Below are 27230 nucleotides of genomic sequence, written 5' to 3'. Positions count from 1 at the left end.
ATGATGTGGGTTGCTAGTGTTTGCAGATTTTACTGAACAACTGCCCATATTTTTTTCTGGGAGGATACTGCTGTGTTGCTGTTATTTATAATATGACATTGGCAGTCTGCTGTTTGCCAGCATTTGTAGTTGCTTAATATTTGGAAGCACACGTTACTGGTGTATTACACTACGTGTATTGCCTGTTTTGATTGGTGTCACCTTTTTTTTTTTTTTTGCCCATCGGTTAAATGTAGTTTTAGCATTGGTTAGGGGTTCATATGAGTTTATCTCGAGTCTGTTTTGATGTTTGTTATGCTGCCTTAATGTGTCTCCACTGAGAACTAGATACCCACTTTGTGGTGCATAATGCATTTAGCTAAGTAGTTAAGGTACACAGAGATTTTTTTCTTTTCAAAGCAACATGCCTGTGTTCTTCCTTTTCTGAGTTTTGAACACCTACTGTTGCTTCCTCCATTGCAATGTCTGGCCATGATTTATTTGTTAATCAAGTAAACAGTCTCATTCAAAGAGATCCTTTTCAGTCATGATCAAGGCACAAAACACTGACTAGCATACAGGTAATGCAGATATAACAAAAGTGTGGATTGTGAAAGTGACTTAAAAACCCACTTCCTTATTTAAAGCATAGAAGCATTTGAATAAATAGGTACAGGCTTGTTTACCTGACTGCTTTGGATTTGTGGGCTTCACTAATGCCTAGGCAGAAATTTAGACCTGGAACCATCTAACATCTCTTGTATGTGGTCCTCTGTGATTGTGGTTTATGTAGCTCATGGCAGGGTGCTCAGAAGGAACCTGACCAAAGTTCATTTGTTAAATCATAACTTTTACAACCAGTTCCACAAATGTACACCCCTTTATTACAGAGACTGGACTTGTTCATGTCATTTGTTGTTTGTATGCATCTTGGATAAGTACCTCATATAATAAACAGATGCATTTTTTCTTACTGTACAACACAACGCACAGTATTTCAACCTTTCCATAGACTGTGCCCAAATACCAGCACACCCACCTGATAGCTGAATGAATGAGCAAGCACCACTGGAACGAAAATCCTGTTTTGATCTTCCATTTTTGTTGATTATAAAAGTTGTTTTTACTGGTTATAGTCATTGCAGTTGCTCTTTTTTCCCATGCTTATGTTCCACAATTTTATATGCTTAACCCTGAAGGATGGGGGGTGGGGGTGCTTTAAGAACAAGCAGTGTCTTTGTGGGAACAGGAAATTCCACTGGTTGTGGGATGCTAGCTTGTACTAAAATAATCACAGAATCAATTTCCCTTGAGCTACAAAGCTAAGTTGCACTCATGCCATGTTTGTCTGCACAACATTCACTGAAGTGGAGAACACGGATAAATCGACTATATCATAAGGTCAGAAAATTTGATTTCTTCCCTGCTATGCTTTGCTGTCCCTGTGGCCTGGAGAGGGTGGCAAGGAATGGTGTTCCCACTGAATTCTCATTTAGGAGCTTCCTTTTGAATGTTGAAGAACTGCAGAAGTTAGTTTTAGCTGCATTGCCTTGGTCCTCCTCTTTCTCTTGCCTCTTTGCAAGATGGGATGTGTTTTAAATCAAACCCTTGCTAACAGAAATAGAATGAACCTTTTGAAGAGCAGACTGGAATGTTGGAGTAGGTCCTCTCATAGCTTTTTACGTGTGTGTGTGTGTGTGTGTGTGTGTGTGTGTGCGCTCATGTATGTGTCTGTCTGAGTTTGACAGTCTGTGTCTTTTCCACCCTCCAGCCACTGGCCCACTTTTAACTTTGGCCTTTCCCCAGAGTTTTACCCCTACTGCAGTCTGTGTTGGAGAGTGTGACTCCCTTTTTACATGCTACAGTTGGAAATGGTGTTTACTGTAATCACCCAGAAGCATAACGACTCCACCACTGTCCTACTCCTTGCATGCAATGTGCCCTAGTAGCTTATGCAAGCCAGAGCAACAACTACAGTCCAGCCGCAAGGCATGTTTGAGGGACCAAAGCTGCAAAATATACTGGGCTGCCCCCCCCCCCGAAAAAAAATGCCTTCTTTCTATAATGAGACCAGACCATTGGCTGCTGCACCCCCCCCCCCCCCCCGGACTGGGCATCTGACACTGGGGATCCTAGATAAACCTCTGGCCATCAGCAATGTTGTCAAGAGCAAAGCCCCCCTCTATTTTCTTTATCCAAATGCTGCCTTTTGAGGATGCATTCAGCTTGACTTATTTCAAGGAGAAGGTATTCTGATCATCTTCAGAAGTTATTTTACATTCAAGGCATCTGGAACTAAATAGTTAAAATGATGGATCGTGGTGTACTGGCAGCATGCAGAAGAGCACATGTAATCAGTGTATTCTATCTCCTAGCGGTAGAATCATTCACAGTCCCTGTTAATTAAAATGGCCAGCAAAATATGTCCATTCTCTGGTTTGCTGGACAGTGTGTGCTACATTTTGCTTTGCCTTGTGTAAGGTACCTCAGACACCAGGTGTGTCATTTTGGCATAGTTACAACGAACACAACTTATTTTGACCAGAATTAGGAACCTTGTAGCAAATAATTATTTAAAAAGAGTGGCTCATACATTTACTACATTTAGGCTGGATTATTGTAGTGCAGTTTATGCAAAGCTGCCCACAGGAGGTCTTCAGATGCAGCTGGTGTACTTAACAATGATGCTGTGAGCTGCCTATATTTCACCTGTGCTTCCAGGCATTTCACTGGGTATTTGTCAGATGTTGATTCCCTTACAAAGGGTTAGGTTTAATCTTCACAGCCCTTTGTAGCCAGTGCCAGTTTGTCTTTTAACAGCTGTTGCTGTGCGACTTCCAGCTTGCAGGAAGCTTCACTCTGCCACTGAGGGTTTGCTGGATATTTCAAGAATAAGGCTGACATTATTGGGACTGAGTGCATGGGTATAGCAGTTAGCATCAGCTATTTCTTCATTGAGCCTAGTTGAGTGAATTACATTTTTCAGTGGTTGGATCACTTGTTTGAGCATTGACGTACTTTTATTTACCTTGTTTGTTCCTTTGATGTTGAAGATGTAAAAGTATTCAGGACTCGGGTGGGTCTAGCAGTTACTGTTGTAACAGTCAGGTTTGATTTGTTGAACTTGTAAAAAAAAAAACATAGCCAGGAGGTGGTTAATTTCCCTGTTTACATAGTGCAGGACTCCACAGTAACAACTAATGGGAGTCTGAAGAAAATTACATCATAATTCCTACCATGAGGGAAGTCTCACTGGTGAAAACTGAACCTTCTGTAACTGTGCATCTAGAGGAATAAGCAATATTGTTATGGGCAGTCTAGCGTTCTCTGTAATCATTGGATGTTATGTTGTCCCATCTCGCCTTCGTTCTTGCTGGTTAGGTTCGTAGCCAAAACTCTGCTCCGACTCTGCCGTATACCAAAACTCGAGAGCTTCTACTGGCACGAGGTTGAGTCCTGTCCATGGTGCTTAGTGGCTGTTCTCCAGATCTTGATTGTGTTCACTGACTCAGGCTTGTAAAATTTTATATCTTACTACTAGTAATCTTCTAATTACTATCTCTTATAGCCTATTAGTTTTATTGTAATAGCCTTGTGCTAATTTTCTCTCTTAAACTTGGTAATTTCTTCCCTTTGCGGCTGTTTTTTCTTTGGGCCTTGTCGCCTCTTTAAGAATCCATTTTAGTTAGAGGATTCTTGTCCCCTTCTCTTCCCCTCTTTGTAGTCACCGTTTAAGTTGGAAGCGTCTCCTCTGGTGGGGGGAATAGTCATTTAACTTAGAGACTTCTCCTCCTCCCTTTCCTCCTCTTCGTTTAAAAAAAAAAAAAAATATATATATATATATATATATATATATATATATATATATATATATATATATACACATATATATATATATATATATATATATATATATATATATATACACATATACATATACATATATATATATATATATATATATATATATATATACATATACACCTTCGGCTCCAGCTTTTCTTTTCCCTAAAGGACCGGTGTCCACCTCTTCATTATCCCTCCATCACCCACAGAATAGAGAGCCAGTGCCCCAGGAAGCCACAATGGGTGGATCCTCCTCTTCCGATACCTCCCCGGACCATGCCCCTGAGGAGATTCCTCAGAAGAGATGGTGTAAGAGGAAGCACATAGAGTCCCCTGAGTCTGTCACTTCTGAAACTGACTTAGAGGATTCAGAAAGGTCCCCACAGTCACCCCCTGAGGATGTCTCCTTTTCAGACATCCTGGAGATCCTTAAGCAGAGGGGTGGCTGGAAGTCCCTTTTCCCTTCTGAAGATGAGTCGGTATACCTGGAGGCCTTTGGCTGTCGCCCCTCCACCTCTTGGGTGTTTCCACCTTTCAACCCACTCCTGGGTTTGGTGAGTTGAAAGGTGTGGGACTCTCCGGACTCAGTGGACCCAGTTCCGAGGAGGCCTCATAAATTAATTATGGCCCCGGAAGATAGGCAGTATTTAACAAAAGGGATTCCTGTAGATGCAATGGTGGTGGCAGCAGCCACAAAGAATGAGTTAGCTGAAACTTCTGTATCTGTCCACCCACCAAACAAGGATTCTCATACGATGGACAGATATGGAAACCGTATGTTCTCCTCAGCGGCCTTTACCTTGCGGTCGCTGAATTATTTGTCGCATTTCACGCGACTTCAGAGGGATCTACTAAAAATGCTAGGAGATGCCCTACAAGGTGCTACAGCCCAGGACTTATCTAATAAGGTTAATTCCCAGTTTGCAACCTTAACCTCCATCTCTAACTCCTCCATGTGCCTCATATCTTATGCAGCTGATGGAGCGAGCAGGGCAGCAGGCACAGGAATAGCTCTTCGTAGACATTCCTGGATGCGCCTTTGCAAGTTTGCCGAACCCTTTTGATCTTCCTTTATTGACACGCCCTTTGATGGCTCGTATTTGTTCAGGCCAAAAGTGAAAGAAACTCTCACGAGGAGCCAACAAGATGGTAAGACTCTGCCAATAGAGTCAGTTTTTCCACCCCTACCATCTTATCCTAAAGGTCAAAAGAGCAGAAAAATGTGGTTCCGTAAGTCCAAAGGAGCCTTATCTGACACTCGTGATGATCCTTCCCCCAGGGGCAGAGGGGGAAATAATGGAAGACACCATCCACACGGCAGAGGGGGTCTGTATAACCAGGGCGACAGAGATGCATTCTCTGGTAGGCCCTTCCAGTGCTCCTGAAAGGAGGCCCACCCCTGGAGGCAGTCAGGAGGAGACTATCGCTGTACCTAGAAGCCTGCCTAAATTTGACTCAAGACAAATGGGTACAATCCATTATATCCAGGGTATACAACATTCCCTTTCACTGCCCACCTCATCTGCCAAAGTTTATCCCAGACATTCCATCCAGTCAAAGGGATCAAGCAACACTAGAAATCCAAACGTTTATAGAAAAAAGAGTCATCCAAGAAGTTCCCGCAGACCAACTGGGATCCGGAATTTACTCAAGGTTCTTTTTAGTTCCAAAAAAGACAGGGAACTGGAGACCCATACTGGATTTCAGCAGACTAAACAAGTCGGTGAAAAAGTCAAAGTTCCAAGTTCAAGTGGTTACACTGCAGTCTATACTCCCATTTCTGGGAAACGACAATTGGATGTGCTCGATGTGTACTACCACATAAAGATGGACAGGTGCACAAGAAGATTTCCACGCTTCCGGCTGGGAGCCAGTTATTACCAGTTCACAGCTCTGCCCTTTGGACTCACCACAGCCCCCAAGGTGTTTACCAAATGCATGGCAGTAGTCACAGCTCATCTGAGGCATCAGGGATTCCAGGTGTTTCCATATTTTGATGACTGGCTCCTAACTGCCACCACCAGGCAGCTACTAATCAAAGAAAGACTACACCATCCATCTCTTCTCAAAACTAGGCATTACTATAAATGCAGAAAAATCTGCCTTGTTGCCATCACAGTGTATTACATTCATTGGTGCAGATTTAAATACAAATGACATGTTGGCAAAGCTACCTCAAGAAAGGATCCAGATGTTACGCAGTCAAGTGCTTATTTTACTCAACAAGAAAAAAGTACAGACAAGATTTGCCCTCAAAGTCCTATGCTCTATGGCAGCAACGATAACACTACTTCCTATGGCACGACTTCACATGCAAATTTTGCAGTGGCTATTCTTCGCTCAATGGTCTATACAGGAGTTACCCGTGTCTCACAAGATCCTCATAACACACTCCTGCAAGAAGGACCTACTTTAATGGGTTCAGTCCACTCAGGTAACAATGGGCAGACCGTTTCTACTTCCCCCAACCTGTTGCTACAATTACCATGAATGCGTCCCTTATAGGATGGGGGGGCATTATCTGGGACAGATGGTCCAAGGGGTTTGGAAAGATCACGAGTACCATTTACATATCAATGTCCTAGAGATGAGGGCAATGCTTCTGGCATTGCAAGCATTTTAAAACTCTCTTCCCACGGGGACTATTGCAATTCAGACAGACAGTATGTCGGTGGTATTGTACATCAACAAACAGAGGGGAACCAGATCCTACCCCCTGTGTCGAGAGGCCAAGAGAGTTTGGCAATGGGCAATATCTTCTCAACTCTTTCTGACAGCAGTGCATATCCCAGGGAAATCCAGAGTTATAGCTGACAGGCTATGCACAGCGATTCTCATGCTTCACGAGTGGTCCCTCAATCAGGAAGTTGTGAATCAAATTTTTCGCAAATGGGGCCAGCCTTGCTGTGACCTTTTTTCCACTCCCTTCAGTGCCAAATGAGGCACCTACTTTGCCCTAATCTCTCGTCTGGGAGAGTCACCGAGGGATGCACTGGTTCACAATCGGCCCCTGGGACTTCTCTATGCCTTTCACCCTTTTCCCTTGATTCCAAAGGTTATCCAGAAAGCAAAGTTGTTGAGTTGCAGGTTAATTCTCATTGCGCCATACTGGCCTCATTAGATATGGTTCCCCTTTCTTTGGCCCCACCTTCAGGAGGACCCTTGGATCCTGGACCCAGTGCCAGATCTTCTGACGCATCAGTCAGAACACTCCATCCTGCCCTCCAAGCAAATGGAAGAGGTTCTCTTGTTGGGCTAACAAAAAACATATAGATCCCTTTACAGCATCTATACTTGCAATTCTGAAATGTTTGACAGAAACCTTTAATCAAGGAGCAGCGGCAGCCACTATTCAAGTTCAATTAGCTGCTATTTCTAATTATTATGTGGGAGACTCGGGATCTAGTCTAATGTCCCACAGACTATGCAAAGCTTTTCTCAAGGGTACTTTTCTGTTAAGACCACCCTTCAGAGAACCTCCTCCTCCGTTGGACCTCAATCTAGTATTATCATCTTTGATCCTGCCTCCTTTTGAACCAGCATCATCTTGTTCATTTAAATTTTTATCTTGGAAAACACTCTTCCTGACAGCAATTACTTTAGCCAGGAGAGTATCAGAGTTGCAAACCTTGTCTATCCATCCACCTTATTTGATCTTCCACAAAGATAGTCTGTCCCTCAGAACAAATCCTTCCTTCTTACCGAAGGTTTGTTCTCAAGCAAATTTAAACCAAAATATAGAATTACCAGTGTTTTTTCCTAACTATGGCACCAAGGCAGAGTATAAACTCCACCAACTGGATGTGCATAGACAGTTGCATTTTTACTTGCATAGGACCAAAGAATTCAGAAAGTCAGACCAATGGTTTGTCTCTTATTCAGAAAATAAAAAAGGTTTGGCAATCTCAAACGTTACCTTGTCCAAATGGCTTACTGAGACCATCACATATGTCTATGATTCCCACAATAAAGAACCACCAGGGAAAGTTAAAAGGCATTCAACTAGAGCGGTATCTACCTCCATTGCCTTTCAATCCAGACTTTCATTGGATTCAATTTGTGCTGCCGCTACATCGGTTAACCCTCATACCTTTATTACTCATTACAAAGTAGATGTAGCCTCCTGGAACAGGGCTTCCTTTGGTTCCACTGTCCTGAAGAGTTTATTCCCTTGAGCCACCCAAGAAAAAGGTGCTGGGGACTGTCCCAACCAGCAAGAATGAAGGAGAGATGGGACAACATAACATAAAGAAGTTATGAACTCACCATAACATTCCATGTTTGTTGTCCAGTATCTCGCTTTCAGTCCTGCGTCCCTCCCAGCCTTCCCCTCCAGGAAGATCTAGAGGAAATTTCTCAAAAAATAGCAGATAAGGCTTGATTCCCTTCTTGCCTTTCTTGTTAATTTTATGACAGTATGTTTCATATATTATCTTTTTGGATATTGAATATATCATAGGAACCTTTCTCCCTCAAACAATGTCTGGGGAACAGCCGCTAAGCACCATGGGATAGAACTCAGCCTCGAGCCAGTAGAAGCTCTCGAGCTTTGGTATATGGCCGAGTTGGAGCTGAGTTTCGGCTCCAAACCCAACTAGCAAGACTAAAGGCGAGATACTGGACAACAGACATGGAACGTTATGGTGAGTACATAACTTCTTTTTCCTGTACTGCCTGTATTACACTTATTTGTGAGTCCTTGGGGAAAGAGGTGGCTGAAAGCAACAAATAATTTAATTTGTTCTATTTGTAAAGGGGGCTGTCACTCACCTTAACTTCCCCCACTTTTTTGGGGGTGTGAATGGGTGGGATGTTAAGGATGAGCAGCCCCCCCCCCACTTACAAACAGACTTAAAATCAAAAACCTGTCAGTTTGTCAATATGTTACCGTGACAACAGTTTTCAAACTACACTACTATTGTAAGATGAAAAACCGCCATAAGAATAAATTAATATAAAATAATATGACAGATATGTACTTTATTCTTAAAAAACATACTCTGTATCTCCTCAGCTAACATCTTCATGAAAAATATCGAATAAGCAAAAAAAAACTGTTTAAACACACATCAGTCAACTTTATAAAATAATTAACCAATAACAAATAGAGGCAATATACTCAAAATAAATTACCTAGCAGCATCATAAAAGACTTCCATGCACATTCATTATTTAAACAAATTGTTGCAAAGTACCAAATGTTAAGATAAAAAAACAGTTTCTTTATATAAAGGATCATTTCTTGTATTACCAGCATCCCTTTCATTTAGTAGATTGTTAGACGTTACTATTTTGTAACAACTGATTCTGTCACTGTTATGAAGATGAAAGAAATGTATAACCACATAAATGTGTAGAAAGGGAAAGGGTTGTACAAGGGTTATAGGCTAATACGAGATTACTAAGCTAACAGCTAAATGGTCCTTATAAGCCTTGTCAATATAACCCGATTTTACCCAATATATATGGCCCTAGGGGCAAGAGGATGGCATGGATGTGTGGCTGTGCATTGAATGTCTTACAAATTGGCCCTGTCCATAAGAGACATTGGAACTACCTCTGATGTGAATTTGATTCCCCATCCATTGATCCAAACTGCTTTTGAAGAGGGCCAGGGAAGGGCTTCTGCTTAATGTGAATAGGAAGCCTATTCAAAGAAGGGCCATCTCTGAGACGCATCTGTCCCTTCAGCATGTTTTGTTTGAGTCGCTGACTAAGTTTAGATCCCTATATCGGGTGACCATCATGCTGTTTGACTTGTGGGTGTGTAGCAGCTCCATCAGGGCTGGATTTGTGAGTGCCTTGTAGGTCAGACATAGGTCACCCCTTAATAGTCAGTAGGAGACAGAGTAAAGGGATAGGGTTTTTAGTCTTACCCTCACAGAGAAAGAGATTATCTCTTTATATAAAGAAATGACTGTTGTAAAATTCTGAGAGCCACTTTAATGTATTAACAAGGCCCAGAGTTCTACATTAAAACCATCTTGGATATCTGTGGGTATCTTTATTACTTAAAGAATCAAATTAAATTGCAATTAATGTTATTGTTGGGACACCTGATTTTGCTGTTTTTTTCACCTAGGCATCACGTGTCCACTAAAACATTTATGTTTGTCCTTTGCAATTGTACCTCATCCTTGTCCCTGTTTACGATACCCCTACCCATATGTCGGTCCCGTGAATATTCACATTTACAGCTCAGTCATATAGCACTCAGCTAGTCATTATTCACTCATGTTGCATTGTGAAAGCCAGGTCTGTTGCGTATGTCACTGTGGTCTTTCTGTGCATCTGAGATTTATGTCCTATATCACTGCACATCATGATGCATCCCCACTGTGGTTCCGCAATGATTCTGTCGGCTAAGCTTATGTATACATTGTTATATATATATATATTTCTGGTGATGTCTTTTTGCTTGTGAATATTGCAAATGCCTCTGCATGCAAGCAAAAGGAATCCATTTAGACAAAACAGAAATTGCCTAGCCAGTCCTGATTCATGTTTATGCAAAAATGCATTATTGCATAAGTCTGTTCAATGAACTGGTCATCCTGGAAGCAGGCATCACAAACAATGAATTAACACCTCCTCTATGTTTGCATTTTCTTTTTTGGTGGCTCCAACGTTTTCTATCCTTACATTGATTAATGTCCTTCCTAATTGTAAGCCTACTTACGTTTTCAGGCTTTTTGTGAGAATTAACTCTAAGGCCAGTGCTTAACCATTTAAGCAAACTAACCATCGTTAGAATCTTTTCAGTCTTAATTTATACCACAAGAATGAGGGTAAATGTATATACACACACACACACACACACACACACACACACACACACACACACACACACACACACACACACACACACACACAGAGTTTATAATAGTCAGTAAATCAGGTTATTTTTGAGGAGGTGGGGGGAAACTGGAGTGACTAAAGAAAACTCGTGCAGATTTGCAGATATCGTGCAAACTCTGTGCAGAGAGTGGTTATCCTCCCAGACTGAATCTAGGTGCACAAACTGTGAAGCATAAGTCATACCGTATTAACTCCTAGTATTGTGTAGCCTTGAGTGTTGATTTTTTGTATTATGTCACATTGTCTGTTTTTACTTGATGTGTTTGTATTCTGTAGTGCTGTCTTGAGTTTTAGAAAAGAAGTGCAGTATAACATAACAAAAAAAAGTTGTTGGAGGTCCTTGTCATGGTGTGTGTATTTGGGGGAGAGAGTTGTAAGACTGCATTGTCCTGTTATGGGAGTGGCATCAGCACAGGCTTTGTCCTGGATCCCACTTAACACAGCATTGTATGAATGTCTGAAAAGCAAAGCAAACACTCATATTTAAATGATGTGAGGGGCTGTCTCTTATTTAAATTTAATTATGTGTTTATGGAACTGTTTTGTCATCTGGTTAATAGTAAAATGTTCTTGGTCTGTAAATTTGCTTTAGTTTTCTGAAGTAGTACTTTTGGTTTTATTCATTTCTATTGGGTTTACCCAGATTGCCCTAAAGTAAATCGAGATAATCTAGAAAAATTGAGTCAGGTCTGGTATTCCACCTGTGACCAAGAGGGTGCCAGGACCAACAACAAACAGGACAAATGATTAGTCCTGATAAAATGACTTTAGCTAGCAGATGTAGGAGGCTGTTTCTCTGATACCCTCCCTGTGGGTCTGTACCTCTCCCCCTCAACCATCCTTCAGGAAATACCATCAAGTATAACTCCCCCTGCTCTCATTAGGGAACAGGTCCATAATGCTCTCTCTAAGGCCAAGAAACTGCATCAGTGACAGACAGTATCCCAGGATGCCTTCTGAATAGCATGAAACATAATCTGTCAGGCAGTCTGGAATTGCAGTTTAACTGTAGCCTCCAAACAGGCTTCGTGCCTCGTGAACAGAGAACAGCAGCAGTCATCCTCTACACAAAGGTGAGCCATCTACAGACCCATAAATCTCACTAGTCTTTTGTGCAAAACCATGGAAAGAAATATCATGGAAATGATCAATAATGATATGGTAAACCTCCAGACACCTGACCTAATCCAGTTTGGTTTCGTCAAGGGCAGGTCATGCTTACTCAAGTTGGTGGACATCTTTGAGGAGGTTACCAAAGCAATGGATGCAGGCAAAATGGTTCACACTGCCTACCTTGACCTGACCAAGGCATTTGACACAATGCAAGAGGTTAGGTACAAACCAGTGCATCACCCAGTGGCTAGCCAACTGGCTGTCAGACAGGAAAGAGTGAAGTTAGAATTGGGAGTCCACCTCTACAAAGAAGTCATTCACAAGTGGAGCCCCTCAGGGACTAGTCCTTGGGCTGCACCTTTTTGGCGTTTACATCTCTGAAGTTAAGGCCAATGTCAGTGGTCTCTGGCTGACTAAATTTGCAGACAATTGCAAATTAGGAGCTGCCATTGAATCCCATGTCCGAATCAAATGTTCTCCAGGAAGGGCTGACATAAGCAAACAACTAGTGTCAGAGCCATGGACTAAAACTAAATACAACGAAATGTATAATAGTATCCTCTGGGAAGTCATCCACCCCTTGTAACTGTCATATTGGCAACACACCCCTTGCACACACAGACAGTAGTATAGCCTTTGACCATCACATGTCTACAGCAGTGAGAAAATCATTCTGTCTTGTGCCACTTATAAAGAAAGGTATGACATCTAGTTCCAAGGAAGTCATTGTTCAACTGTACTCAGCATTCATCAGACCTATAATTGAGTAAAGTGCCCACTTTGGTATATACCTAACCAGGCATATCCAACAATTGGAATGTTCACAGAGATTCCTCACTAAAGGAATATAGGGCATAAGTAAAATCTCCTGTGCAGACTGCCTCAAAGCCCTATCCCTGCATTCTATCGCCTTCAGGCTTGTTGAGTGTAGATCTATGCCTGGCATACAGGGCATTGTCAGACCCCACTCTGGACCTTTTGCATATCCCCAAAATGAACAGCACCAGAATTACCCATTCTAAAGACTTAAACCTTGCCTGAAATAGGACCTGCTGGAGAGACAAGTATGTATCCCAGAGACTACTCCATCTCTGGAACAGGCTCCCCATCCATGTGAAGCAGAGTTTCTCCGTAACCCAATTCAAGTGTAACTTGGACAATTGGATGTGGAACAGGAACATCATCCCTGCTTTGGCACCTTTGTCTCTAATGGGCACAGACATCCTGCAAATGATTCATCTCCTAGGACCTTGCTTGCACTTATCAAGGGCACCAGAACTTGTCAGACATTTGGGATGCATGGTTAGGCTTAAAAACACTCTTGTGGTCATTAACCTAACTTAATAAAGATGCCTTGTTGAAGTGTTTATTCAGTTATGTAGGTAGGAGGATGAGTGTTCTTGTTCTAAGGCTGACTAAAATTAGGACACACATGGTCTGTGATCCTGCTCTGGGCCCCAAAGTAGGCATACATAACTAGATAAATAAACCAGCTTGCTGGAGGCCAGGGTACTGCTGTCGTAGCTTACTTTACTTGGCAGAGGATGTCCTTCCACAAAGCAATAGGGGCAGCATAATTGGGTTACATCATGCCTGATTTGAACATTTGTTGAAAAATATCTGAGCAAGCTATTTCATTCGTGTGTAGCTAGTACTGAATCTTCAGTTGACCTGGCCATCTTCTTATGGCATCACAGGCCACTGACTGACACATGAAAACACATACATGTTTCTGTTACACTTAGGCTGGCTGCAGAAGTGACAGAAAGGCTTTTGATTGTGAGTTAAGAAGTGGTGAAGAGGATTATGGGTGATATACTTTAGGAGGTAGTGTGTATGTGTGTGTGTATATCTGTGTATGAGGATGTGTGCTTTTTATCTGGGTGTGGATGGGCACACATGGGTAATTCACAGAGAAATATGACTGTGGTTAACATACAGTGAAGTTTGTCCTTGGATGTATGGATAGAGCTCCCGGGCTGATTATATTTATTACTGTGAGTATAACATGAAAGCTGTCCCCCTGATGTATATGCAGCATTTTTTGTGTATGCCTTTGTACTGTTTATTACTTAAATGTTTTTAGTGCACCTTTTTTATCTCCCCCCCCTCTCCCCAATACCTTTGGTGTGCAGTGTTCTTGCCTTAATGATTATGATGACTGCCTTCTAATCACCTGAAACTAAACAGATTAGTATGCTTTGAGAGTCTACCTGACAGTACATATCACAAACTCTTACTCCTCGTATTCATATGGCTAAAAGCCTTGGAGAGAGGTGAGGGCGGTAGTTAAAATTCTGAAATGGTTTGTTGCTGAAATGTCCCCCCTAGTAGTTTGCTTTACTGGAAGTGAGAGGTGCCTAATAAAATGTACCTGTTGAGATTAGATTAACTGATGAGCATGAAGTGTGTTACACAAACTGCCTTGTGTTTTATGTTCTTTTCCTTGCCACTCCTATGTCGTACCTCTGTCATACCCTGGTACAGATCTCTATTTGTCTTTTTTGTCTTCTAGACAATCCAGTATACAGTCTGGCTTTTTTGATGTTAACTGTGACCTTTAATGAATAGATCCCTTTACTATTTACATAGAGTCTCTCTGATTTGGCAGTTAGAATTGAATTTAACTCTGCTGCAGTTTTTGTGTGGAAGTAATAGTGCCATAAATATTTGTGAACATAGAAAGTAGGGTGTGCAGCGGATTTTAATTTCCGAGCTAGTGGATTTGCCAGCATGTCTGACCTGTCATTGTGTGCTGCCTATACATGTTCTCATCTAAACCTCCAGGGTACTTTGTAGGATACTGGGTTGGTTTGCTCCAAATTATGCATGTAGAAAACTGTAAAGTTAAGGTGTATCAGCAGATTTGACAAGCTTGAATACGCAAGGTACTACAAAGAAAGAAAAGGTATTCTGAGACTTTTTTAGCACTGTTGACAGAATCATAGTGCATTTTATCAGGTAGGCAATTGGCTTATTTCATTCATTGGTTGACTACTTGGAAGAACAGTTTAGACCAAGAGGGATCACTCAATATTTGTAGGAGACTAGTATTAAGTACATAATGTTATGCAGTTTTGGAAGAATTTAACAGAGTGACAAGCAGGCTCCTGTAATATGTTAAAGGAGAACTGCAGTAGAGAAAGAACAGAACTGGATCTACACACAGCATAGGATTAAAGAAAGCTGTAGCAGTAGGTTAATGAGAAATGTGGTATTAAGTGCTGGAAGCATTAAGCATTAGGCTGTAGAAGCGAGAATCTGTGGAACATCAGGAACATCCACAGTCTTAAAGAAGTTCAAGATTTGGGTCCAGATGTTTGTAGTCACCACCTGGTGTTACAGGGATTGCTGAGGAAATTGCTGAATCTCGCAGGGGATAATTGGCTAGGCTTAAAAGAAATGGCTCGCAAGGGCAGTTAGCCTAGTACTAATCTATGAACCTACGAACCTATGAAACTCATCAGGTGATACAGGAATGGTACGTTGTGTAGTCGAAGTGGCATGTGTTGGGGGGTAACCTGTTGGAGAGCAGCAAGCATGTCCCTTCTACAGAAAGATTTGATCTTGGATTAGAAGATCAGCAGAAAAGATTTGTAGGGGTCAGGCCCAAATATTCTCTGATGGCTCTATTTTCAAACCTTTCTCCCTTGGCCTTCATTGAAAATGGGCTTCACCTAATTAAACTTTTTTGGTTAGTAAATAAGAGTGTCTTATCAACACAATGGAAATGTCAGAAATCTATGCAGTGATGAATAGTCATTTGACCAGGACTGTCACAGGTTCAGAAAGTGGTGATAAGGGTGGCATTTAGGTTCTCATCATAAAGCACAACTTGAGAAAATAGATCTCAATCAGAAACCCGGTAAACCATTTTGCTTAGTAGACTTCAGTTGACTATAGCCATGTAAACTTAAACCTTTACATCATTTTCTGTAATGCATATGCTGAGTTCCACCCCTGCCTTAGTAATTATATTTCTCTGCATTTTCTTTTAGTTTGTTCTAAATATTATTTTCTGTTCTTTTATGTTTTTCATTCCTCTTTCTCTGTTTTCCCAACATTAAAACCATGGAATGCTTGACTTGGAACACGGCCTAAAGCTGCTCTACTAAATTCCAGGGAGACTGGATAACAAGCATTGAACTGTTTGGGAGTATGAAACAGATTTTATATCAAGGTCAGGGATGCTGTTTAGGAGTGCATGCAGTGCGTTTTTACTGTCAGATATATGGTGTAATCTGTAAGCCTGCATCATCTAAATTTTCTTATTGCTGTTCAGATATATATATATATATATATATATATATATAAATGTGTGTGTGTGTGTGTGTGTACGCGCGTGTATGTATATATATATATATATATATATATATATATATGAATATATATATATATATATATATATATATATATATATAGGTTCATAGGTTCATACTAGGCTAACTGCCCTAGGGCATTTATAAGCCTAGCCAGAATGTGTTTGGCTTTCGCCACCCATTTTAAATTAATTTTGCTATGCCCTTTTTCGAGGTTAGTATACTGTGCCTCAGTCTAACAGTGACACAGAAGTGATACCCGGGTTAAACCTACGATCTCCCATCCACTCATCAAGATTCCTCTTGAAGAGAGTCAATGAGGGACTCTGCCTAACCTGGACTGGGATTTTATTCCAGAGTGAAGGGAGCCTCTGGGTTATGAATCTGTCCCTCCAGCATGTCCTATTTATTTCAGTGCTGAGGTTCAAGTCTCTCGAGCGTAGCTCGATGGGATTTGGATTTTCTGAGGTGCGGCATGTCCATTAATTCCGGGTTGGACATGGCTTTATACGTCAGGCACAGATCGCCCCTGAACAGAGTAGAGCTGGAGTTTCTTTAACCGGGCAGCATATGGCATCTGTTTGAGCCCTTTGATCCTCTTGGTGAGGTACTGTTGGGGTCTTTCCAGTTGCTGCAGGTGTCTGGTAAGGTACATCCCAAAAGGGGCATTATACTCAATTATGGGCCTGATGAGGGATGAGTAAAGAGGCACGATGACCTCCCCTGATCTAGATGTGAATCCATTCATGATTAGGTGGGCTATATAAAATGTTTTTCTAACCACTTTGGCCACGTGGTTGTCAGATGAGAGACTGCTATCAACTTGGGTCCCCAGGTCCCTAATTACTTCTTCTGTACTTAATAGATTACCACCTATGTGGTAATTTGTGGGCACTTTGTTTTTGCCAAAGGGGATGACTATACACTTTTTGGTGTTTAGCTTGAGGCCATGGCTCTGGCACCAGTTGTCTGTTTCTATGAGGCCCTTTTGCAGGATGCTTGTGTCGGCTGGAGATTCGATTATGGCGCCCAGTTTGCAGTCATCTGTGAACTTGGTCAGTCACAGTCCTTCCGTGTTGGCCTGTACCTCCGAGAAATATATACCGAACAAGAGAGGTCCCAGGACTGAGCCTTGTGGGACGCCACTTGTAACTGGTTTGGAGTCTGACATGGCTCCAGCAATTCTAACCATGTGGGTTCTGTCCTTGAGCCAGTTTGCAGCCCATCTAGTGACATAGGGGTTTATATTTAAGCTGGTGAGCTCATCTATAATGCCCGAGTGGGGTATTGTATCGAAGGCTTTTGCGAGGTCCAGGTAGGCTGTGTGGACCACCTTCCCCTCATCAATGGCCTTGGTGACTGTTTCAAAGAAATCAACCAGGTTTAAGAGGCAGGATCTGCCCTTAACAAAGCCGAACTGGGTAGGATCCAGTGTCTGTAGGTCCCCAATATCTTTATTTATGAGGTCCATGATGATCCTTTCCATAGCTTTGCAGACCAAGCTAGTCAGGCTTATGGGGCGATAGTTTCCAGGATCCGTTGAGGCACCACCTTTGTGGAAAGGGACCACTGTTGCTGTACACCACTCTTTGGGTACATATTTTGTAGTAAGGCTGAGATTGAACAGTAGTTTTATGTTTGGGTTTAGCTCTTCTTGGAGTTCACGTAGGACGCAGCCTGGGACACCGTCTGGTCCCATTGATGCTGTGTTTTTTGCTTTGGAGAGGGCGGCTCTTACCTGAGCAACTGAGATGTCAGGGGGGCAGCACTCTGCTGGGTAGATATTTGCCCTTTTGGTGGGGGGGGGGAGTTTGCGCTGAACCTGTCAGCTAGGATGTTGGCAATGTCTGTGGGTTCGGTGTATTTTTTGTCGTTTTGGACTAATTCTGAGCATATCTGGGAATTCCCACCCAGGTTCCTAACATAACTAAAGAAAGCCTTGTGATTATCCTTAGTGTCCTGTGCAATTTTTCTCTCTAAGCTGGCCTTAGACGATTTTATGAATGCCCGTAGTTTTTTGCTAATACTGATCAGAGATGCCTTCCCTTTTTGGGATTTTACTCTATCATTTAGTAGCTTCCTCCTTCTGTTGTATAGTTTGTTTATGGCTGGGGTCCACCAGACAGGACTTCTGCCTTTGGAGGATTGGATTGGGTCTTGGTTTTATTTGGGATTGCATGATCCATGCATTCCTGAAGGTGTTCATAGAATGCATTTATAAAGGATTCTGTGGTCTGGGCCGTATTTTCCACAGGCCCGGGGGCTTTGAAGGATTCCACCTTGGTTTTGAGGAGTGTGAAATTTGCTTTAGAGAAGTTTTTCACTGTGGTTTTCTGGGCAGGAGGTGGGATCGGGATGTGAATATCCAGTGAGATAAGTTTATGGTCTGATCTTACCAGTGAGGGATACACTTCTGGTCTGGAGCATAGAGTCCCCATGTTGGTGATGATCAGGTCCAGTATGTTTTCCCCTCTTGTGGGAGTGGTAACAAGTTGTTCCATAGCATTTGAGTTTATAAATTCTAGGAACCTTTGGGCTAGGGTGTTGGAGCTAGAGTAATGCTCCCAGTCTATGTTTGGGTAGTTGAAGTCGCCCAATATAATGGTGTTTGGAGAGACCTTCATATTTTCCAGTGTTCTCAGGAAGGCCGAGTGGGGTTCCTGGGTTTGGGAGGGTGGTCTGTAGTAGGCTATAAACTGGAAGGCAGTTTTACCCACTGTTAGTTGCACATGGATAGTCTCTGATGCTTCGTGCTGTGCCACCAACCTGGAGGTGTGGGTATCTTTGACGAATATTGATACTCAACCTCCTTTTGTGGTTCAGTCCAAGTTTTGGGGCCGAAAAGCATGGTATGAGGTATAACCTGGTAGTGCTGGGGTGCTCTCGGGAGCCTTGAACCAGGTTTCTGTTACTGCACAGATATCGATGTTCTCCAGACTAAGGAGAGTTTTGAGTGCGTGCATCTTGAGGTTTAGACTTCTGGCATTGAGTAGCATTACTCTTAGTTTCTTATCCCTTGTGATACCTATGGAGGTGGGTTTGTCTTTTGAGCCTTGCCTAAAAAAGGCACTATGGGGGTAGCAAGAGCCTTTGCCAATATCCAAAAGCCCAGGGGTGACAGGTGCAAGCCGTCCCTGGCGAAGCATCGTGGCTTGTTGAGCATGTCATCCCAGGTTGACAGGCATTGGATCCCCTTTGAATGACACCAATACTTAAGCCAATTATTGAAACTGATCATCTTGTCTTCATATTGTGGCATCATTCTTGGTGAGGGTAAGATGCTACTCAAGGTCAGGGTCATACCGGCCTGGGCCACATGCTCAGAGAGCTCCTGTATGTCTCTTTTCATGTAATCCAGGGAGGTACTATATATATAAAATGTATGGATCTTCTTCAGATGGTCGAACTTTTAAAAGCTCAACTTTTATATGGCCGAGACCATATGATCGAACTTTTAAAAGTTCGAACGGTCTGAATGGGGATCTCCATAGAGCGCGGAACAGGAAGATTTCACCTTACCACAATGTAGTGCGATCTCGGAGTTGGTATATTTAAGTAGTGGGGGTTGTGGGGGGTGCAGGGCTTGCCCCCCTACTAGCACTGTTTGTTTATTTTGTTTCACATTTTCGAACATTCAAATGTTCGATCATATGGTCTCGGCCATATGAAAGTCGAACATTTGGATGTTCGATTATGTGACGTAGACCTTTATATATATATATATATATATATATATATATATATATATATATATATATATAAATATATAAATATATATATGCATATGTGTGTGTGTATATGTATATATATGTATATATATATATATATATATATATATGTATATATATATATATATATATATATATATATATATATATACACATATGTCAGTGTGTGTATGTGTGTGTATATATATATATATATATATATATATATATATGTATATATATATATATATATATATGTGTATATATATATATATATATATATATATAATATATATGTGTGTGTGTATACATATGTATATGTGTGTGGATATAGATATGTGTGTGTTTGTCTGCGTCAGGAATTGTTATATTTTAATGCTAGCTATGCACAGAGCAAAAAAAAGTTTAGTTTTATTACAAAGGCTGCTTTCACATTTTTCCTGTTGCTTAACTGCTGGAAAATCTGCTTGGTAACTGCCCTCCGACTGCTGAAAGCCTTAAGTAGTTGCTCACCCTCCACTGGCTGCTTTCAACTTTCTAGTCAGTTTCAGTTTAATGAAGCATCTGAAGAGTAATGTACTACCTCCTCTGATAGAAAACTGCGAGGAGCTGCAGCATTCTGTGTAATTAACTTCAAATCTAAATAGAGGTGCATGCATGCTCTACATGTGTCTATAAACTCAGTGCAACATTATTCATATGTGCCTTTTAAGCGGTTATAGACTAGGTAGAAAATAAGTATATTTTTTCTCTCAGTTTTAGAAAGCAAACATGAAAACTGTGTAATACTTTCAGTTGGTAGTATATTACAGGTAGAAAACCTACTTAGCAAGTGACCAACAAAATTAATGGCAGTTACATAAACTTTCACTGTTCTGTTAAAGAAAAAGGTGTTTCACTTTTGCTGTTTTTCACAATTAGTGTTTTGCAATTCCAGCTAGAGAGCAAAATATTAGACATTTTCCCCTCTTGCAATTTACCCTTAGAAATTCACTCATGGCCTAACATACAAGGCCATGTCAAACCCAGATTTGATGAATATGCTTCACCTCAAAAAATCTAGATCCATCAGAGCCACAAGGGCGGGAGACTTAAACCTTGACACGGCTATTAATAGGACGTGCTGGAGGGATAGATTCATCACCCAAAGACTCCCTATGCTGTGGAACAAAATCCCGGTACATGTGAGGCAGAGCACCTCGCTGGCCCTGTTCAAGAGAAATCTTGACCAATGGATGGGAGATCGCAGATATACCCCAGGGATTACCTCAGTGTCACTGCTCGACAGAGGCACAGAAAAATAATGGGTATAGTTCCCCATACTAAAGGGGTGGCCTAAGCCACAAAACGATGGGCTAGGCTTGTAAATGCCCTCGGGCAGATAGCCTAGTATGAACCTATGAACCTATGAACCTATGAACCATTCATGAGCTGGCAGTGTTTAAATGTAGCTGATAAGTGTTTTTGGGAATGTTATGAATGTTTAAGGTGTTTTGGGGAATGCAATGAATGTTTAAGGTGATTTTGGGAATGTGATGAATGTTTAAGGTGTTTTGGGGAATGAATTGAATGTTTAAGGCACAACTCATTATGGTTGTGACTTATTGAAGCAGAGGCTTTGACAATGTAAGATTTATCCACCTTTCGGTATATTGGTTAAGTAGAAGTTTTGTTACACAAGTTAGGGGATATGGAGGGCACAGTCTTGTACATCAAAGGCAGAATTTATTTTGGGAGCAGAGAACCTGCTCTTTTAAACTCATCACTTTGACAAGTTATAGCCGTAATGACTGCTACTTTCAAGTATGTGCATTCTGTAATTTACTTTATAATCTCAGTCTTAGGAAACCTCAGCCTACCATAGAACTTAAAGAGTGCAAGGCAGAGAAATTAATTCTGGATGTGATACCAGCCCATTCCAGGATATGCATATTTCTAGCTCCTCTGTGTATGTCTTTGGAGTGTGGGAGGAACCAGAGTGCTTTCCATGGACAAAGGAAGAATATGCAAATTCTCCACAGAAGGCGACCCCAGCTGAGAAACAAACTGAGGAACGAAGAGATGTGATGCAGCAGTATGTTAAGATGTTCTTCGTGTTTCACTGTTGCAGTCATCACACTTGGGTTATCTGCCTGCAGGTAGCCCTCAGTCAGCCTGAATACCAGAGTCTTGGGATTTCTACATAGGATGCTGTCGCTTCTTCCATGACGTCAGGTCATCAGGGGTATAAAACAGGCAGCCAACGCCATTGCATCAGTCTTTCTTGCCAAGAAGAAGTCCAAAGCAGAAGCAGCTTGCAAGTGCCCGTCAGCCGCTACCTGAAATTTTCGTTTTTCTAGTTTCAAACCTGAAGTCTTCTAAAGCTAAGTACCCCATTGGGGATTCTTTTTCCTTGCTCTAACTGATGTCAGAAAAAGTTAACAATTGCTTGCCTGTGGAAAGCAAATACCTCACAGCAATTTTCATTCTTATTCAGTCACCTGTTTAGGCCCAGACCACGACGTCCCTCGCTGTCAGTTTTGTGTCTTGTTTAATGCCTGAACCATCCGTTGGGCTATTTTTGTGTCTTAATTCTTTCGCTGTTGTTCTCCGTATTCCGAAATGGCTTCAATAAGCCATCCGACTACCGATCTTCTGAAAAAGTGTAAAAATAAAGACAGAGACAGACGGCATAGGTCCAAAACTGCTGACGATGCTTCCCTTAAGCTAGTCGCCAGTCCTCCAGTACTCATTGAGGTGCCTCTGCAGCCCCTGGTGCCTGCTTCTGCAGATTTGCAGGCCTCTGCTGAGACCCATTCGGAGTCCGGTATGCCACGAGATGCTTCTTCGACTATTGGAACCTGCGGATGTCTCTACCTTATATGGGTCCGGAGACGCTGTGCAGGCACTGGTTTCTGAGGGTGTATTCCAACCTATCGATGTTCGCATTAAACTGACAACTTCATTTTCAGCTAAAACTACAGAGTTTCTCAGGCCCAGAGTATGCACTACGCCCAGAAAACCGACGACCAAAGTGCATGCTCAAGCTCCCATGCCAGAAAAACAAATGCTTAGAATGGCTGAAGACCTTATCACCCTAATTAGGGGATTAAGTTTCCTTCGGATTCTACAGACCAGGACTTCGATGACTCTGACCCTTCTGATTACCAGGGCATACCCTTATCAACCTTTGAGGATTCAGATGCAGAGGAATCCATTCCCTATGCCTCCCCTCCAGAGGATTTTTCTTTTGGTGAAACCTTGCATACTTTAAGAGAGCATTTCCACTGGGAATGCCAGGACTATCCTCAGTCCAAAAAGAGACTCTGAGAATTTTTAGAGTTGCCTCAGCACTGGCCTCTAGCTATACCCCCTGTCCTGGATGTTGTACATGAGGTCTTCCTGGAATCCTGTCTTACTCCAGACACTTTACTACCGGCCCCTAGAAAACCTGACAGATACTACAGAGTACCTGATTCTCTCAAATTTCTCTTTAAGAATCCTACTGCGGATCCAGAGACCATTTCCCAGGCACCGAAAGGTATTAATGCTACTACAGCCAAAAACCCTTCTCCTTCAGACAGGGATTCCAGAGCTTTTGACAGACTGGGTAAGAAGATGTATACCTCTGCAACTCTTGCCATCCGGGCAATGAATTGCCAGTTTCACTTGTTGATGTACCAGCAACATATTATGGAATTACTTAAACAAAAAAATGGTGTTATTTCCAGATTGTGTAGAAAGATTTACAATAATTTATACATTCTGCAAACCAAGTTAGTAAGCATAATTTGCAGTATGGCTTTGATGCCCTAGAAGCATCTTGCAGAGCTGCAGTCACTGGGTCTGTACTGAGAAGGCATGCTTGGCTGAAGGAACAAACCTTGCCAGACCATGTCAAATCAAAATTACTAGATGTTCCTTTAAATCAGGACCATTTGTTTGGTACCAAAGCAGAAGAGGTTTTTAAAAAGATGGAAGAAAAAGCTGAATCTATGCAAACTGTTAAAGAATTCTTAACAAGTGCAGCCACCTAGATTCAGTTGGCATTGGCCTTCTAAAAACTGTTCCTTTCCAGCCCCTTCCAGGTCTTCAGCCCAAAAACAGGGGAACCAGACCACCAAACAACAGTCTCAGGGTATGCAGAGATCTAAACAATGGAGTGTTCCCACCTCAAAAACAGGGAGTAGTAAGCCACCCCCTTATGGAAAAAGTTCACAATGACTTTTCAATTATCCTTCACAGCCCTGCCCAACTACTTGCGCCCCTAGGACGAAAACTTGCCCTTCACGGCAAAAACTGGATGTCCATTACTCAGGACCGATGGGTTCTAAACATTGTATCCCAGGGGTACAGATTCTACTTCCATTCACTGCCAATCCCAAGTGGGTTTCCAGACCTTCCTCCAAACCAGTGGGCAGAGGCTCAAAAGCAAGTACTTTCCCTGCTCAATATCAGGGCCATCCAACCTGTTCCAGCAGAACAAAGGGGAGAGGGTTTCTACTCCAGACTGATCCTGGTGCCCAGAAAAGAGGGCTCTTGGTGCCCAATCCTGGATCTATCAATTCTCAACACTTTTGTGGTGGTCTGAAAATTCAAAATGCTTACCCTGCAACAGCTTCTCCCTATGCTAGCCAAGGATGCCTGGTTAGTCACCCTAGACTTAAAAGAAGCTTATCTGCACATCCCCATAAAGGAGTCTTGCAGGAAATATCTACGCTTCAGGGCAGGCTCTATACACTCAGTTCTCTGCACTTCCCTTGGCTTATCTACTGTTCCCAGAGTGTTCACAAAGTGTCTGCCTCCAGCCATTGCATACTGCAGGTAGAGAAATATCCAAATTTTCCCATACTTGGACGATTGCCTGATTCAGGCTGACAGTCAGGAATTGCTACTTCAGCACCTGACATTGTAAAAAGACTCCTATCTTCATTGGGATACACCATCAATGAAAAGAAATCACAGCTGGTGCCCAGTCAAAAAATTGTATTCCTGGGAGCAAGCTTGAACACAACTTCCCAGATGACATTTCTTACTCAAGAAGAACAGGTCTGTTTGAATAACTACTTCAGAAAAATGGCCACCTAGACCCAGCTATCTGCAAGTAAAATACTGCAAGCCCAAGGGTTCTTGGCCTCATGCATTCTGCTAATTCCATATTCAAGACTGCATATGAGGAAACTTCAGTGGTACTTAAAAAGTCTTTCGTGCCAACATTCTCAGGACCTGGAAACAGTCATTCCTATCGTACCTTGTCTAAGGGCAGAGTTCCTTTGGTGGGCAGAAGCATGCAACCATAACAAGGGACTGCCTTTCACTCAACCCCTCGCCGTCCAAATCCTGACTACAGACACATCAGACTGTGCATGGGGGGCTCACGTGACAGGCAAATGCATTCAGGGCAAATGGAGCCCAGGACAAATCCTCTTGCACATCAATCAAAAAGAGATGTTAGCTGTACAGTATGCTCTGACAGCCTTTCAAATACCTAATCCTTCCAGGACAGCTGCTGATAAAAACAGACAACACCACAGTTATGTGGTACATAAACAAGCAGGGGGGAACCCATTCTTTCCCACTATGCAGGTTAGCCATGGCCCTGTGGAACCCATTCTTGAGCAAAAAAGTGCATCTACAAGCTCAATTCATGCCAGGCAAACAGAATTCACTGGCAGACAACTTAAGCAAAAATATCCTGGACCCACACGAGTGGAAATTGGAGCCCAACACCTTCAACCTTCTAATCCAGAGGTGGGGGACACCAGAGGTGGACCTCTTTGCCTCCTCTGAGAACCACCAGTTGAGCGACTTTTGCACCAGAATCCCTAACAGCAGGGCCTGGAGGGTGGATGGCTTATCCTTCAAATGGGAAAACCTCTCAATTTATGCCTTTCCACCTCTGCCCCTCCTCTTAAAGGTAAGACTCAAGATCAGACAGGACATCCCAAGTGCAATTCTTATTGCCCCAGACTGGCCACGCTGGCACTGGTACCCACTCTTACACAGTCTGACAACAGTGCCTCCCTGGCACCTTCATCAGACACCTTCCCTGCTGTCTCAGCAGGAGGGACAGATTTTGCATTCCACAGCTACAAACCCTACACCTTGCAACCTGGCTTATCCCCTGAATACTCCACCAGCAACCCTCAGCAAACAGGTGCTGGATGTCATTCTTGAGGCCAGAAGGCCTAGTACTAGGAAATCCTATGCTGAAAAGTGGAAAAGATATTGTTCTTAGAATCTCTCTCAAGGAAAGGACACAGCTGTGCCCTCCTTACCTTAAATCCTTGATTACCTATCAGAGCTACTCCACAGAGGCCTATCCTTCTCCTCCATTAAGATTCATGCCTCTGCCATCTCAGCTCATTATAATACTGAGCCACCTCTATTCTCTTACCTTCTCATCAAACAGTTCCTGAGAGGGGCTAACAACTTAAGGCCCCCTAGGAGAGCACCCATCCATGCCTGGGACCTTAACTTTGTACTGGAAAAGCTCACGCTTCCCCCTTTTGAACCTGTGACTTCAACAGAGTTAAAATTCCTTTCTTGGAAAACAGCCTTGCTTTTAGCCATAACCTTGGCTAGAAGAGTTTCTGAGTTACAGGCACTAATGGCTGCGGAACCCTTCATTATTTTCCATGCTAACAGGGTTTCCCTCAGGACTAACCCATCCTTTATGCCTAAGGTGGTCTCCAGTGTGGCTTTAAACCAAGCCATCCATTTACCAACCTTCTTCCCTAATCCTCAGAATAAAGGGGAAAGGATCCTGCACTCATTGGACGTGCACAGACAGCTCAGGTTCTACCTTGACAGGACTAAACCTTTCAGAAAATCTGACCAGCTGATAGTCAGCTTTGCTACAGGGGCAGAGGGCAAGGCCATTTCAAAGCAAACCATTTCCAAATGGATAGCACACTGCATCCATTTCTGCTACAAGCACCATGGAAAACCTACCCACAGGGGATCAGAATAGATTCCACTAGGGCTGCTTCCACCTCTACAGCATTTCTCAGTTGAGTCCATACCCAGGGACATTCTGGAAGCTGCAACCTGGAGTTCTGTACACACCTTCACCAAGCATTACCACTTACCTATTTTTTCTAAATTCAGAGCAGGATTTGCTACAGCAGTCTTACAAGGCCTGCTAGCCAGCCCTAACTCTTCTTGACTGCCTCCACCCTTCCTCAGCTTTGGGAATCAACCCAAGTGTGATGACTGCAACAGTGAAACACGAATAACATAGTACAGTTGTGTACACTTACCATAAATGTAGATGTTCGAGTGTATTCACTGTTGCAGTCCTGGTTTCCCTCCATCCAGCCCCGTTTTTAGATTCATAGATTCATAGATTCATAGATTAGTACTAGACTAACTGCCCTTGTGGGCCATTTTAAGCCTAGCCAATTATCCCTTGTGAGATTCAAACCCG

General features: G+C 42.4%; 1 protein-coding gene across 2 annotated transcripts in view; it reads left to right on the top strand.

Moving 5' to 3' along the window:
- Nucleotides 1-27230, top strand: part of ARHGAP23 (Rho GTPase activating protein 23) — a 1842805-nt gene that overhangs the window by 1490974 nt on the left and 324601 nt on the right. The window lies entirely within an intron of this gene.

The sequence above is a fragment of the Protopterus annectens genome, chromosome 13.part0 (genome assembly GCF_019279795.1).
Source record: "Protopterus annectens isolate FY-2018-M chromosome 13.part0, PAN1.0, whole genome shotgun sequence".
Taxonomy (NCBI): Eukaryota; Metazoa; Chordata; order Ceratodontiformes; family Protopteridae; genus Protopterus; species Protopterus annectens.
This window is presented reverse-complemented; position numbering and strand designations above follow the sequence as displayed.